Consider the following 16,074-nt stretch of genomic DNA (forward strand, 5'->3'; position numbering starts at 1 on the left):
TCCACGTCGAGTTGTTGCAATGCGCCGGGCAAAAGAAGGTCCGACACGGTATTAGGAGGAATCCCATGACTTTTGCCACATCAGTGAACGTACTGGCATGTTGCTCGGATGCACCTTCACTGCGCGATAGCAATGGTACGGTTACTGACGAGTGTCACTAGAGTTATTCAATACGATTTACCGAAATTCCTTCGACAAAGAACACGGGATCTTCTCTTGAAATTTCAATCACCAGTTTCCTCCTCCGATTGCGAAAACATTCTGTTGGCACCCACCTACATGTGGAGAAATGATCATCACGACAAACTAAGAGAAATCAGGGCTCTCACAGAAAAATTTAAGTGCTCCTTTTTCCCGCGTGCCGTTCGAGAGTGGAACGGTAGAGAGACAGCTTCAAGGTGGTTCATTGAACACACTGCCAAGCACTTTATTGTGAATAGCAGAGTAATCGCTTGGATGTAGATGTAAACGAAGTAAATATTCCAGAATCAAGAACAGCCGCCAATATGAGAAACCTAGAAACAGATGTTCCCGATGCAGGAAAGCAGCTTGAATCACTTCATATATGCAAGGTCACCAATCCAGATTAGAGTCCTTTCAGAGTACGCTGATCGAATAGATCCATACTTGTCACACACAAATTCTAGCTCGACGAAACATCAGCACCTAAAGACTGGAAAGTAGTACAGGTCACGCCAATACTCAAGAAAGGAAAGAGGAGTAATCCGCTGAATTACATATCCATACCACTGACGTCGATTTTCAGTGCGATTTTGGAACATATACTGTGTTCGAACATTGTGAATTGCCTCGAAGGAAACCATCTATTGACTCACAGCCAGGATGGATTGCAAGAATATAATTCTTGTGTACATAACTCCATCTTTCTCTGTGCGATGTACTGAATGTTATCAACGGGTGATTTCAAGTTGATTCCAGATTTCCAGAAGACTTTTCACACCGGTCCTCACAAGCGTCTTCCAAAAAAATTGTACCCCTAGGGAGTATCGTCTCAGTTCTGCGATTGGATTCATAGCTTCCTGCCCCGCAGTGCCGCCCGGGGTGACCGAGCGGTTCTAGGCGCTACAGTCTGGAACTGCGCGAGCGCTACGGTCGCAGGTTCGAATCCTGCCTCGGGCATGGATGTGTGTGATGTCCTTAGGTTAGTTAGGTTTAAGTAGTTCTAAGGTCTAGGGGACTGATGGCCTCAGAAGTTAATTCCCATAGTGCTCAGAGCCATTTGAACCATTTTGTCCCGCAGTGAGATCGACTCTGTAATTGGGGTTCATCAGGAATGCGTTATTGGCCCGCTTCTGTTCCTGATCTACGAGGGCAGCCTCCGAATTTACTACGTGAAAACTCTTTAACCCTTTTTTAGTAAAGCGAACGTTATTAATATTCTACACCTTCAATAATTCTTCATGTCTAAATATTGATTTCTCACCCTGGCGGCAAGCACTTTCCTCGCAACGAGAGACCAGTTTGTTTATGCCATCACTGTAGAGTGACTTCGTTGCACCGCTTCATCACTATTAAAGTAAAGTTCTCGAAAGTGTCCTTTAAATTTCGGAAACTGAAAAACAGTTGGATGGGGGCAAATCGGAACTGTATGGAGGATGATCGATGACTCTGAACTCAAGGCGTCGGATTGCTGCAGAAGGTGCAGCGCTCGTGTGTTGTCTGGCATTTTCATGCTGAAGAAGAGGTTCCTTCATGTGCGGTCAGACTCTTCGAATTCGAAACTCGATTCCACCACGCTATTTCTAACGCTTCAGCATAATTAAGTTACGCACCCCCATGTTACATGCTCCAATTTGCAGCCTTACTTCGAAAGAGAGCTGCAAATATGTAGACATGAACAAAGATGCAGAATGTTAATAAAGTTTGTTTCATATTTTAAAAGCTTTCATAGTTTTCACATAACAGATTCTATGGCACTAATTTCCAACACACCTTCGTACATAAATGATTTAAGCTGACGACATGAACAGCCCTCTTAGATTGCTTGCAGATGATGCTCTCGTTCACGAACTACTAAAGTCCTCATAAGAGCAAAACCGATTGCAAAATTATTTAGACAAGATATATCTATGGTGCGACAAGTAGCGATTGATCGTGAACAATAAAATGTGGGAAGTCCTCACATGAGTACAAAAAGTCCGTTAATTTCGGTTACTCGATAAATCTCACAAAATTAAGTTGTCGATTCAGCTAAATACCTTAGATTACAATGGTCGACATCTTAAACTGGAGCAGCCACATAATAAATATTGTGGGAAATGCGAACGAAAGGCTGCATTTTATTGGCAGGACACCTAGAAAATGCAACAAATCTACTAAAGATACTACCTACACTATTGGAGTACGGCTGCGCAGTATGGGATCCTTACCAGACAGGATTGACGCAGGACATTGGAAAACGTTCAAAAGCTAGCAGGTCGTTCTGTGCTATCGCGAAACAATTGAGCGAGTGTCACGAGTTGGGATGGCAATCATTAGAACAAAGGCGTTTCTCGTTGCGACGAGATCTGTTCCTCACACTTCAATCAGCAAATTTCTCCTTCAAATGCTAAAACATTTTGTTTTCTTCCACTACATTGGGAGAAGCAGCCTTCGTAACAAAATAAATCAGAGCTTGATTTAGGTGTTCATTTTTCCCTTGTCCCATTCGACAGTGGAACGGAGGAGCAATAATTCGAATGTGATTCTGTTAAGCCTCTGTCAACTATTTAAGTGTGATTTGCAAAATAGACGTATAGGCGTAGATATATCATGAATTTTTATTACATAATTTACCCGTCATGTTGTCGTTCGTAGGAGCAACGGTGGAATGGCATTAACTCCCCCAACGCTTGCACAACTGAGAAAATCAAAACCAAGTTTTTGTCTAATTGAAAGATTCTCTTAGATTTATTATTTTTGTTGAAAACGAAGTATTAGCATGAGCTCCCGCAGCTAACATTTCTGCAGGGTTGATGAGCGCCAGATGATACAGTTTGCACTTGAGTAAGCCCAGCCCCATACAGTTTTACACACCTGTGGGCCGTTTGAGATTTTAGTATCGAATTTCTGATAATTATGTCAGGTATTGACGTACTGCCCAAATGTCAGTGTTGTTAAAAGACATTAATAACTTTGAGTATCCGATAATAACAGCGCTCCATATACTTGCTGGTCTCCGAATCGGACGCGGCGCCATTATGTCGCTTTCAAAGGTGTGAAGTGCTACATCACATCAATTATACGCGATGTCATCCACGAGATTGCATGCCTTCTAACTGCCAATAGAATTTCCGCTTTTCATGCGACATTTTAAACACCTGCCATTATCTTAACTTGATCCATACACTTAAATTTTCCATCAAGAATAAATTAAAATCGAACTCCATGAAAACTGCATTAACAAGTCCCGAGCGCTGGACTGATTACGTGATGTCATGTCGGTGACAACAAAAATAAGCTATTCCATTTTTTTTCTCCTTAGCGCAGAACAATGAATCATCCACGGCAAATTAGATTCATAATAACCTAGGAAAGAAGATGTATGTTGGACATTTCTTTGTTAGACACGTAAATGTCTGTAAAAGACACATTAAAAGAAATGTTAGTGTCATTCTATCATAAACAGTCACAGTCTGACATGGACGACATACGTATCTACATCTACATCCATACTCCGCAAGCCACCTGACGGTGTGTGGCGGAGGGTACCTTGAGTACCCCTATCGGTTCTCCCTTCTATTCCAGTCTCGTATTGTTCGTGGAAAGAAAGATTGTCGGTATGCCTTTGTGTGGGCTCTAATCTCTCTGATTTTATCCTCATGGTCTCTTCGCGAGATATTCGTAGGAGGGAGCAATATACTGCTTGACTCCTCGGTGAAGGTATGTTCTCGAAAGTTCAACAAAAGCCCGTTCCGAGCTACTGAGCGTCTCTCCTGCAGAGTCTTCCACTGGAGTTTATCTATCATCTCCGTAACGCTTTCGCGATTACTAAATGATCCTGTAACGAAGCGCGCTGCTCTCCGTTGGATCTTCTCTATCTCTTCTATCAACCCTCTCTGGTACGGATCCCACATTGGTGAGTAATATTCAAGCAGAGGGCGAACAAGTGTACTGTAACCTACTTCCTTTGTTTTCGGATTGCATTTCCTTAGGATTTTTCCAGTGAATCTCAGTCTGGCATCTGCTATACCGACGATCAATTTTATATGATCATTCCATTTTAAATCACTCCTAATGCCCACTAACGCACATGTCCGCCTTTGGATAACTAATTTTCATTAGTATCTTTCTTACGGTGCCATATACACAGATTAACTTCTGATTATAATCAGAGTGAGGACGAAATTTCAAACAAGTAAAAAGACTTTCACGTCGTAACGAATAACACTTGCCTTTTTTCAGTTTTTATTCATAAAAAGTTATAGTAGAAAGCATTGTAAGTGCTGTATTCAGCAATTTCTCAGCTCAAGACTAAGTATGAACTGTATATTATACATTTTTAGAAGTTGGAGAATACTGTATAACCGCAATTTTGTTTGAGCAGAATTCGAAGCAGCCCCCAATAGGGCATTATAAAAGCAGGAGCACTAACGCGGTACGACTCGCGGTACGACTAACGAAAAAGTTTCATTGTAACTGACAACGGCCAAGACAGCTTTCAGTCTCACACTGGACAAGTATTTCAGGTGAGAGAGGGATAAAATCTGGCCCTCCTGCAAAAGATGTTACATTCGAACAGTCTATTTAAAATTGCCTGACGGATGGCAACCGGAGACTCTTCCCTGTACCTTGATCGAGATACTTACTATTCTCTCCCTAATAGAACGAAGAATATTTATGTCCCAAACAACAGGAAAGCAGACCCGGCCTTTTTGTAGATTAACGCTACGGAGTCTCGGCCCTCGAATTTCACGGGCAGAGTTCTTACGGACTCAGCTATCAAGATGCGACTCACGACAGCCTGCATTCTCTCCAGTATCTCTTTAGCCGCGTTCTACACAGTCTGATCAAAACTATCCAGACTAGCGTAATGCGGAATTGATCACTCGACGTCACCTGCCAGTAGAAAAGGAGGCGGAGAGTAGTGTATTGTCAGCAGGAAAGCAACAGCAGGATGGGTCGATAAATGAGCTCAGTGATTTGAATCATGGTCTAGTCATTCTAGTAACAAATTCATCAGGTACATTTCAGCCCTTCTAAGGATGCCCAGGTCGACTGTTGAAGTGGAAAGGTAAAGGAACAATCGCTGCTTAATCAAAATCAGACGGACCTCGTGTATTGACGGAGACAGGCCGTCGACTATTGCGGAAGGTGATTGTAAAGAATCGCATGAAATCAGCGGAAACGGTCACTCGCGAGTTCCAGTGTGCTACAAGTAATCCAGCTAGCACAACGACTGTTTGAAATGGTGTAAAGCGCGACACTACTGGATAGTGGCTGACTGGACACAAGTGATAAGGAGCGACGAATCACGCTGTACCATATGCCAATCCCATGTAAGGGTTTGGGTTTGGCGAAGCAGCAACTAAGTGGCTACAAATATTAACAATATTAATAAATGTTTGGCTATTTCTCGCCGTCTGAAATATGGCTGTGTTCATATTTATATCAGATACCAGAGACATCAGCATGAGTATTCTGCTGCAGTTTCGGGTCTGTGGTTGTCGAATTCGCGCCAGAAACTTTATACTAGTCACAGAATATTAATAGGAGCAAGGGATCTTCAGCAGAGTTCACCGGTGACACAAGTGTGGCATGCCGCGAAGGTAGCAGCCTAGGAACTTGTAGCGGTACTTTCAAGCGCGGACAAATTACATATCGTTACAAGCCGAATTCCCCTAATGGGACGAACCGTTTAACGAGTGCTTTGAAGGTCCAGCGGGCAGCGCCGTTGTCTGCGTATTATCGGCTTCCAGGAACAGCCGAGCCCAACGGTTGCTAGCCGAGATTTTATCTTTGTTCTTGCCGTCTTCGGGTAAGAACGCAGCTAGCTCATCGCTTTGGAATGTGCGAGGTAGTGTTCGGTCCGACAAGAAAGTATCATTCCAGCCTGTGGCAGCTACTCATGGACACGAACTCCACCGACAACGTCTCTGAGGTTGTTCAAAGATATTTTCTGAGTGTTTTGGTATATGGCACCTTTGTCGTCCGGTGGCTTATTATATAATAATAATGTAATTATAATTTATTGACTTTATAGGCACGGTTACCTTTATTTCTGTGATTATAACTTCACAACACTGAAAAACTCTGTAATGTGCGATCACCAAAGTGCACAACATAAAAGAGAGTTACAGTTACCTGACATGATCAGTCAGTGCAGGAGGCGATCTATAATTTTGTGTTGTAGTCTTCTATCGAAAAACAGTTTATTTGCCAACATCGCTATGTAAACACAGTTACTGGATTACTAGTTTGGGCAACATGTTTTGCCATTCTGTAATGTTATGTGAGCCTCACTGCCCTTTTCTTAACTAATTTGTGCCTAATTTTATTCTGAGAAGCTCAGTAATATATGCAAATACCGTAAATGTAAATTTGATTCAAAAAGTACTTGAAGTGAAGCACAGATAGACAGCAAGAAACTCTTTAGCGCGCAATCCCTGCAGCGATAGTAGTTGTGAATCTTTGAGTACGGACTCACAAAAAAAAAGCCAAATGATGTATTTAAAAAAAAGGGGGGGGGGCTGTTAATCTGTGCCTTGTGGAAAGAGGACGTGTTGCTAGGCCGTCGCTCAAAACGTATTGTTACATTTAATGAAAATTGCTATTTCAGTGATAAAACCGAGTAAAGTAGGTGTAATAGTTGCCACTGGAAGTGAAGAATAGAAGTATCTTGTTTTTGGAAAAGGAGTTGAACTTCATTGTCGTCGCCGGCTATCAATCGACAGAATTGTAAGTGTACAAAGTTCACTAAAATACAAGAAAGGAAATGTATTCTCTATAGTTTTCATTCAGTTGCATGACACATGACTTCCTAGCATTGTGATCTGTTGTTATGATAGTAATTTTTTACTTACTCGTGTCCAGAACATTACATATGTAGCCGAAAGACAGCAATTTACAAACAATATAATTACGTGATGCTGTACGCCACATTCACATAGTTCATCTCCTGGAAAGAAACCCCATTTCTTCAAATTGACCTTGCATCGGGATACACCAGTTCTCAGCCTGTTGAGGACCTTAATATATATATATATTTATTTATTTATTTATTTATTTATTGTGTGTGTGTGTGTGTGTATTTGTTTGTGTGTCTATCGACCTGCCAGCGCTTTCGTTTGGTAAGTCACATCATCTTTGTTTTTATATATATAATCTTTTCACCAGCAGAACACTACAGTTGATAGTTTCTTTTTTAAATCAGCCCTTTAAGTAATTTCCATTATAGTAGTAATAATAATAATAGTAATAATAGCCATCGGAATAGCCTTGTGTCACCACATCGTTACTCCACAGGACAGGATATGTGTATCCCTAACTGTCTGGGTGTGGTGCAATTGATGTGAAAGTCATCCAAAGTTTTCTAAATATCCAGAATCGTGTAACTGAGATGGGAATTGGGTACCAGCCCGGTGGGAATTGGGTACCAGCCCGGTGTTCGCCTAGTGGGATGTGAGAAGCCTCCTAAAAACGACATCCAGGCTGGCCAGCACACCAAACTTCGTCGTTAATCCGTTAGGTGGATTTGTCCAGGGCTGACACTCCTCCCAACAAAGTTGGTTTAAGAATTTCTGTAGAAAGACAAAATTTGTGACAAGCATAAAAAATACTCCAGAAATCGTAGTAACAGATATTGGACAGATAAAGTAGGTTAATAAATTGGAGGTATGAATTAAACAACGCCTTCAGTTACAACTTTTTCGTGTTTTATTAACTACACGATGCAATTCGGATCCTGTGGCTCAATCGTCAGGTGTAATTTCTCTTAATACACGTTTTATTTCTTCTCCTGAATGAGGTGAAATGCATATTCCTGCCACGAAAAGATTTAATGTTAGGTTATGAATTTCGTAAGTCGAACGCGGAAATAGTGGAAAATGAACAGTGTAAACTTACATCATCCAAGGAAAGCATATTTTAATAAATTTAAATATTAGGAGAAATAATTCAAGAAAATGGTTTAGAAAAATTCGCTGAAGAAGAAAGAGTACGTAAAATGGACGGACGGAACATATAGTACAACCAGGAACATTTACAACAAAAGATCACTGTATAAAAATTTGACTATACAGCACTACACATTGTAGTAAAACCAGAATGTCTTTATGCAAGTGAATGTTCAGTAATGAACTACAAATTACACAAACTTGAAGTTCTAGAAAGAAGAATCATTCGAAAAATACTAGGTCCTCTGAGTAATAGAGAGATATGGAAATTAAGAACTGATGAAGTATTGTAGTATACTACAATACAGAAAATGTAACTGGAATGCTGCGGAAGAGGCGACTGCTACTTTTTGAATATTTATACGGAATGAACGGCAACCGGTTAACCAAACAGATTTTTAAATATCTTTGGGACAAAAAGGTAACAATGTCCTGCATTTAAGAAGCTAGGAAAGATATGGAAAGAAACAGCGTAAGTGAAAAAGATGTCAGAAAGAGATATTTTTAAGAAGAAATCCTTAAAATGGAAGGATTCCAATGCAGGAGGGAGAAGACAAGTGTCAAAAAGGTCTGAAGAGAGAAAAAGGACACACAGTGAGAAGTTGAAAGAATACTGGAGGAAAAAGAACAACAAAGGAGGAAGCACTGGAACTGGCGCGCGGTCCTTAGGTGACACAAACGGGAAAAATAATGATAATGTTTCATTATTATTACTGTTAAAATGCTGGGCAACTGTGGTACGTTAAACGTGGGAGTGACAGCAAATTTTATTTTGGAATAGGGTAGAAGAAACTGAAAACCAGTAAATCCCTGCTACCAGAACTCAACACTGGATCTGACGGATTTAAAGGTATTGTTTAGTAAAGAGGACGACATTAGTAGAATTTCATGTTCGGCGAATAAACGCGCAGAGAAAGGAGTCTGCGCGTAATGATTACCATTACGATTACGGTGGGCGCGTTCGTGTTTGGGCAAAGAGGATACCGAACGCTACTCTCCCGAAGCATAAACCTTTGACCGGCAAACTGTCAATTCGTGCAGTAACCTTCTTACCCGTGGCTCACGCCGGACTCCTCGCTATCAGCGAAGGCATGCGCGTTAATTGTACGTAAGCGGTAGGTGCGAGTACGGGGGCGGCGGTGGGGCGGCAGGGTCCCGTGGGAACGCGAGTGGGCAGCTCTGGACAGTGTCTGGCGCGCCGCGCCAGTCAATAAACATGGCCACTGGCTCGCGCTCAGCGGCGTTTTAAACACGTGACGGCGCGCTCGCCGATGACGCGAGCGCAGCTGACCTTTCGTTCTACAGTCACCAGACTTTCGACCGGTTTCTACTCTATCTTTTCCTAATATTTTCGCCTCTACATATACATCAACAATGATAAACATTTTTCCGTGTTCTAATCGGTATCTCTCCTTACAAACATCTGCTTTCATGGCTCTTCAAGAGCAGAGTAGATTGTTTTCGGGTGTCATAGCTAATGCCAGCACAAGGTTAGACGAATAACATCAGTCTGCATGATGTCAGTCAATTGAAAATAAATGTATGTTCTTAATTAACTTGCTGATTTCAAAACTATTCTCAGTTTCCTTCTGTTACATACAGCTTTTTCATAATGGAATCAAATTTTTGTTTTCTTCTTCGTCGTTTGGGCCTAATGAAGACCGCGAGGCTATTGTCTACTTTTCGGTAAAGGCTTTACGCTTTCTTCTTACAGTGCTCCATTTCATAGCTGTGGGCTAGGTTATTCACTTCCGTCCTCTTGGTCCCTGTGGCCTTTTTACTGATAAGGGACATTGGGAAATTTCCCTGTCGGATGGCCTATCAGAATCATAGTCGGTCTTCTTTTCGCCTGAGAGATCTCCAGTGGCTCCAGATCCGACTTTGCGGAAGCGATCCACTTCTTCTCGGAGGCCTTCACTCCATCTGTCACTATGAATATCCTATTGAAGAGCCTTTTGGGATTCTACTGGTCACTGTTTGTAGAAGGCCAATCGCCTTTTCCTTACACACGTGACGATGTCCTTCTGATGCTGGTACCGCTCTTCGTTGAACCTAAATAACGAAAAGTGTGAGGTCATCCACATGAGTGCTAAGAGGAATCCGTCAAACTTCGATTACACGATAAATCAGTCAAATCCAAAGGCCGTAAATTCAACTAAATACCCAGGAATTACAATTACGAACAACTTAAATTGGGACACACAGAAAATGTTGTGGGGAAGGCTAACCAAGGACTGTGCTTTATTGGCAGTGGTTCGCAGGAGAGCTTCTGTAAAGTTTGAAAGGTAGGAAACGAGATACTGGCAGAAGTAAAGCTGTGAGACCGGGCGTGAGTCGTGCTTCGGTAGCTCAGATGGTAGAGCACTTGCCCGCGAAAGGCAAAGGTCCCGAGTTCGAGTCTCGGTCGGACACACAGATTTAATCTGCCAGGAAGTTTCAAATCTTGTAATGCCTGAAGCTATTTGTACTAAACGTGCCGCACGCATCACTTGCTACCTGGAAGAAATCAGCCCCTAGCATCCCTATGGCTGAGAGCGGGAGTGAAAACGGGAGACACAAAAGCCTACGTGGACGAAGCTGCGGACAAAAAGATAGTATTCTATAAAACTCAGCAGTCCTATATCGTTACAGGAGACTGACTATCGCCAATTGTAAGACATATTATTTTAGTACACAAATTCTCTGCAGAGGATTTGACTGACAAATATTAATAGAAATGGAGGCTTATTAGACCTTTGCAGAGGTAGTTTTTTTCTTACGGAAGGGTGGTTGGCGTCTGGAGTGACGGGTGGAAAGCCGCGGGGGGGGGGGGGGGGTCGGAACTGGTGGCAGCAATGGCCACTGCCGAAGTCTGTCTGACAGAACTGTTGCGCGGTATGTGCTCAGCGATAGTATCAATGGTACTCAAAGAGGGGGTGAGGTGCGACGCTCGCTGTAGTTGTCACGCAGACCACTGCATCACAGCCTCGCTGCGCGTTTGCGCCTGACATGGAGGGCTTCTGTCACGAACACACGCACTGGACCAGACGTCTGTAAACATTTATCTCGCACTAATATCGCTTTGCTACCGCCGTGGGCCTGTCACAGCCGAGGCTAAGCCGTCAAATACCTCAAACAGTTTCTGGGTGGGGAAGTTACTCCACGTTTCTGAGAACACGCCGCTCTCCTTTCCCTACGGCCGCTAGATTTCTCCACATGTGCCCACGTCATGTCTGTTGATCATGCCGCTGTAAATGAACCAAGCACTTCTGCAGCATTTCTTTTTTGTTTTACACGTTTACGTCTGTACTTACTTCAGAAACACAAGAAGCCAGGGGAGGTATATACAGTAATTTGGAACGTGACACAGAAATTTAGCGAACGAGGAGGAGCAATGATCAGCACAATGGACTCGCTTTCGGAAAGACAACGGCTCAAATCTGCGTCCGACCATACAGATTTACGTTTTCTGTGAATTCCCTAAATCGCTCCAGGCAAATGCAGGGTTGATTCGTTTGAAAGGGTAAACCCGGAGTACTTCCCCAAACTTGCCACAGTCTGGACGCTTGCTCCGTTTCTAACAACCTCGCTGTCGGTGGGAATCTTTCTTTCTTCATTGATACAGAAATTTTGAAAAATCAAAATTAATCCATTTAAGGTGGCCATGAGTGCTATAATACTGTTCAGTGAAACATTAAGAACAAGTAGAACATGTACACACCCACATGAAATGTGTGACCACTGTCTATGAAAGGCCTACGTATTACCTAAACTATGTATCCACAAATTGTTATTCAGCTTAAACTCGTATGCTAACTGTTGTGTTGGCTGAAGAGCCAACACCGTGTTACAAGAGGAGGCCGAAATGTACGCGTTTTAGCTCACGCAGGCTGGCGTGAGGAGGGAAGGACTATAGTGACGTGAGGTGTGGAACATGACAAGGGATTAGAACTTAGAAAACGGACGGAAGTAGTTTGATACTTAATTTTAATCCATTAATGATGAACGTCGCTCTTGACGGTACATGATTCACATTATCAGTAGTAACTGCATATGGCGCCTTGCTAGGTCGTAGCAAATGACGTAGCTGAAGACTGTGCTAAACTATCGTCTCGGCAAATGAGAGCGTATGTAGACAGTGAACCATCGCTAGCAAAGTCGGTTGTACAACTGGGGCGAGTGCTAGGAAGTCTCTCTAGACCTGCCGTGTGGCGGCGCTCGGTCTGCAATCACTGATAGTGGCGACACGCTGGTCCGACGTATACTAACGGACCACGGCCGATTTAAAGGCTACTACCTAGCAAGTGTGGTGTCTGGCGGTGACACCACACTAACCTTTGACTAAACAACCTAATTTGAACTGAACTGTAACTGGTCTGAATACAATTCGTCTTTATATTAAATGCGCAACTGAAGTAAAACAATTACCTTGCTCTAGCCAGAATTTCTACTTATTTCGGGTATTGACAACACTGTTCCAGATTTCTTGAAAGTGCAACAGCAAACGGCAAGCCGACAGCGGCTAAGCTAGATTTCTATTCCTTAGATAAAATTTTCATAGAATTCAACCTATTGTGACTGCGTAGGCTTTCCCGGCGTAATAAGTCTCGAAAGTCTTTCCGGGTTTGCTGCCGGAACCTAAAATCAACTCGATTCAATACTTCGGCGATAAGCAGAGTTCTCCTGAAGATCGCGAACAGTTGGATCGCCGAAATATTGAACCGAGTTGATTTTAGGATCATATTCAAATTGTTGAGTACCCTGTGGTGCAATGCGGTAATGCGTAATGAGAAACAACCTTTAAACAGTGGGATGGGGAGAGTAATTACTCCTATGAAGTGATATTTCAAGACAACGATTTTACAGTGAAGTGTGTGTTCCGCCGGTCGGGGCGGCCGAGCGGTTCTAGGCGCTACAGTCTGGAACCGCGCGACCGCTACGGTCGCAGGTTCGAATCCTGCCTCGGAGAAGGATGTGTGTGATGTCCTTGTAGATTAGTTAGTTCTAAGTTCTAGGGGACTGATGACCTCAGAAGTTAAGTCCCATAGTGCTCCGAGCCATTTGAACCATTTTTTTTGAAGTATGTCTTCCAAAAGACAGAGTAAAATTTCTCATGATCTTCACACTTAACATTGGTCTAAACAACACTATTCATAACATAGTGAACAATGAGTTACAAGGGTATAATGTTAACGAAGAATTTCTGTAAAAACCAAACAGCTTAATCAGTTGATATGTTAATGCATGATCCAACCAAGGTGGGGTGGTCTTTCTGCCAGCTCTGAGCAAGTGCACGAGGTTAACTAACTGTTAATAATCGTTCCGACAAACTAGCTGCCCAGTACTGCAATCTTACCTCAAACTACTTCTCTAGAAAAGAAAAAAAAATATATTCAAAATTTCAATGTATACATCATATTGACCATTACGATAAGTCAACATAGCACTACTGAATACTTCCATCACCTACCACACTTCAATGAGAAATGTATCAGACTTCGCAGAGGCGAAGACTGTGCCACAGCAAGACCAAAGATTGTGTAACAATAACATAACTTGCTCTTTCTCTGACGTGCACATATACATGACTTACAAAAAGCAAAATGAAATGCCCACCTAACACAAGTTACACATTATCATGGCAAGCCAAATAATTGTTATTGAATGCTGTACTGCTCTTTAACTAGATTTCAACTTAAGTCACCGAGTATGTGTAAAAAATAGTCGAAACGCTCTATCAATCGTTCACTTCTCCGACGATAGAAATCCGTTCCTTGGTCGCTGTGTGGACGTTCTCATCATTTGAAAATCGCTTTTCCCTCGATACGTTCTTCCTCATTTACTTGGACCTTGTCGTCTGCAGTCTATGGCCGTCGCATTACTTCCCAATCCACTCCACTTACGTCTGGGCGGCCTTTATCAAATTTCAGATAGCATTTCACTCCGGTTAGACGAGACATTGCATTTGGTCATATATCTTCAAAATTTCGCGGTGACTCTGAACGCCCACCAGAATAGTACTTTGCCGCGCACTCCTACTTTTCCACTTGCACACGGGGATGCACCTGTTATCCTCACGACAGGAGAGCTTCGTGTGCATGGAAACCCTGAAGCTGAAACTGTTCTCTCTTCCAACAATGCGCCACTCTTCTTGCGTAATGGTCTTAGCGTGAACGACATGCGTAATTTAGTTTCTGAAGTCCCCTCGCAGTACAGGAAATCATCTGCTGAAGATCTTTCTGACATTTTCTTAATTGTGTTTAATTGACGCCATTCAATGTTTTGAACGGACGCCTTCATCAGACATCTCCGTGCATTCTTTGTCATTTTCATAAATTAATCTAAGTGAGTCATGTTCTAAAATTTTTTTCCAAATATCTTTTCACCATTAACGTTTAATTCATTGAGAATAACCCCCTAAAAGTGAAGAGGTGCAGTTTCTGTTTTTTGTGAAATTATGTAGAAACTAGGTTTCGATACTATTTTCGCACATCTGCTGCTCCTAAATAAAACAGAGATACAACGTTTATTATTTTGAACTCCTGACAATTATCACATACTCTATTCAAGATTCCGGATTATGATCCTGTGTAACAGATGATATAAATTGCTGTTTTGTATATTTATAAACAGAAATCTTGCGATTTTCCTCGCTCGTAATATGAGAAACTGATATCAATACTATATTCCGAACAAAGCACATCTGTCTCGAATATTTTTCTTTATTTATGGTGTAAATTTTGTTTTTACAAGACATTTGTGAAAAACACATGGAGGAGGGGACAAATAGAAGAAGCAACGGGAAAGAATATGTAAAGATCATTCAGCGAAAGGAGGAAACACCATTTCGGTTTTGAAGATAATTGCAGGATATGGTAAAAAAAAAGCAGTCGAGAGGTTGGTTTTCCAAGTAAATACACTTTCAATCTGACAGGAAGAAAGCCACTGAGACGTACATGCCTCTGTGCGCAATAATTCCGGTAAGGAATTTTCTCATTCTAGATGTCACTCCTTTCCCGTTGTCCGTTCTCAACGCAGCAGAAACACATTAAGACGCCTGCAATGCTACCGTTGTCGTAGTTCTGGTTGCATTTGAAACAAGAAAAGGAATCATTTTTCTTAGCGAGTAAAACGCTCCAGACAGGCGTGCCGGGCTAGAGGCGTCATGTCGACTGCGCTACACGATGCGTGACGGAGCGAATGCAGGGAACGCCTCTGCAAGCTCCCACGGTGCAAGAAAGAAAAAGGAAATGGGAAATGTGCCACCAGTTCCGTTGCGATTATGCGCAGCTGCACACATTTCTGTATTTTGTGTTAGCCACAGCAAGTTCCTGTACAATTTCTTTGCTTGAGATACGTTGCCACTGAACTTACAGGTTTCAAGGAGCGGTCTAAAGCCAGCTGCTTATGTTACCTGAGATGGGGTGCTCTTATATTATACTAATCACTGGAAACGTGAGTGGGTGGCTAAAAGGTGTCGGGCCACACGTACAGATGACCATAACGGAATCCTCAGCCCTAGAATTTCTTTTCTCTTTTTCTTTTCCTAGCACTTATCCTTGTACCTCTGGCTATAATTGATTAACCCAAAAAATGTGAGTTGCATAGCGATTTGGAAGATATGCTGCACTGGCTGGGTCAGTCAGTTCAAATGGAAATGGAAATGTCGTGTGGCTAGGGCCTCCCGTCGGGTAGACCGTTCGCCTGGTGCAGGTCTTTCGATTTGACGCCACTTTGGCGACCTGCGCGTCGATGGGGATGAAATGATGATGATTAGGACAACACAACACCCAGTCCCTGAGCGGAGAAAATTTCCGACCCAGCCGGGAATCGAACCCGGGCCCTTAGGATTGACAGTCTGTCACGCTGACCACTCAGCTACCAGAATGCTGAAGGGAGGCAAAGGCAGACTACCTCCCGACAGGACTGTACACTGTAAGTCGCTGCCGCTTGCAGTCTTCCGATGAGGTCACATCACTTC

The 16,074-nt window shown here is 42.6% G+C and overlaps 1 protein-coding gene across 1 annotated transcript in view; it reads left to right on the plus strand.

Annotated features, from left to right (window-relative positions):
• LOC126484942 (uncharacterized) overlaps positions 1-16,074 on the plus strand; it is a 330,159-nt gene that overhangs the window by 918 nt on the left and 313,167 nt on the right. The window lies entirely within an intron of this gene.

Source organism: Schistocerca serialis, chromosome 6 (assembly GCF_023864345.2).
Source record: "Schistocerca serialis cubense isolate TAMUIC-IGC-003099 chromosome 6, iqSchSeri2.2, whole genome shotgun sequence".
In the NCBI taxonomy this organism is placed as follows: Eukaryota; Metazoa; Arthropoda; class Insecta; order Orthoptera; family Acrididae; genus Schistocerca; species Schistocerca serialis.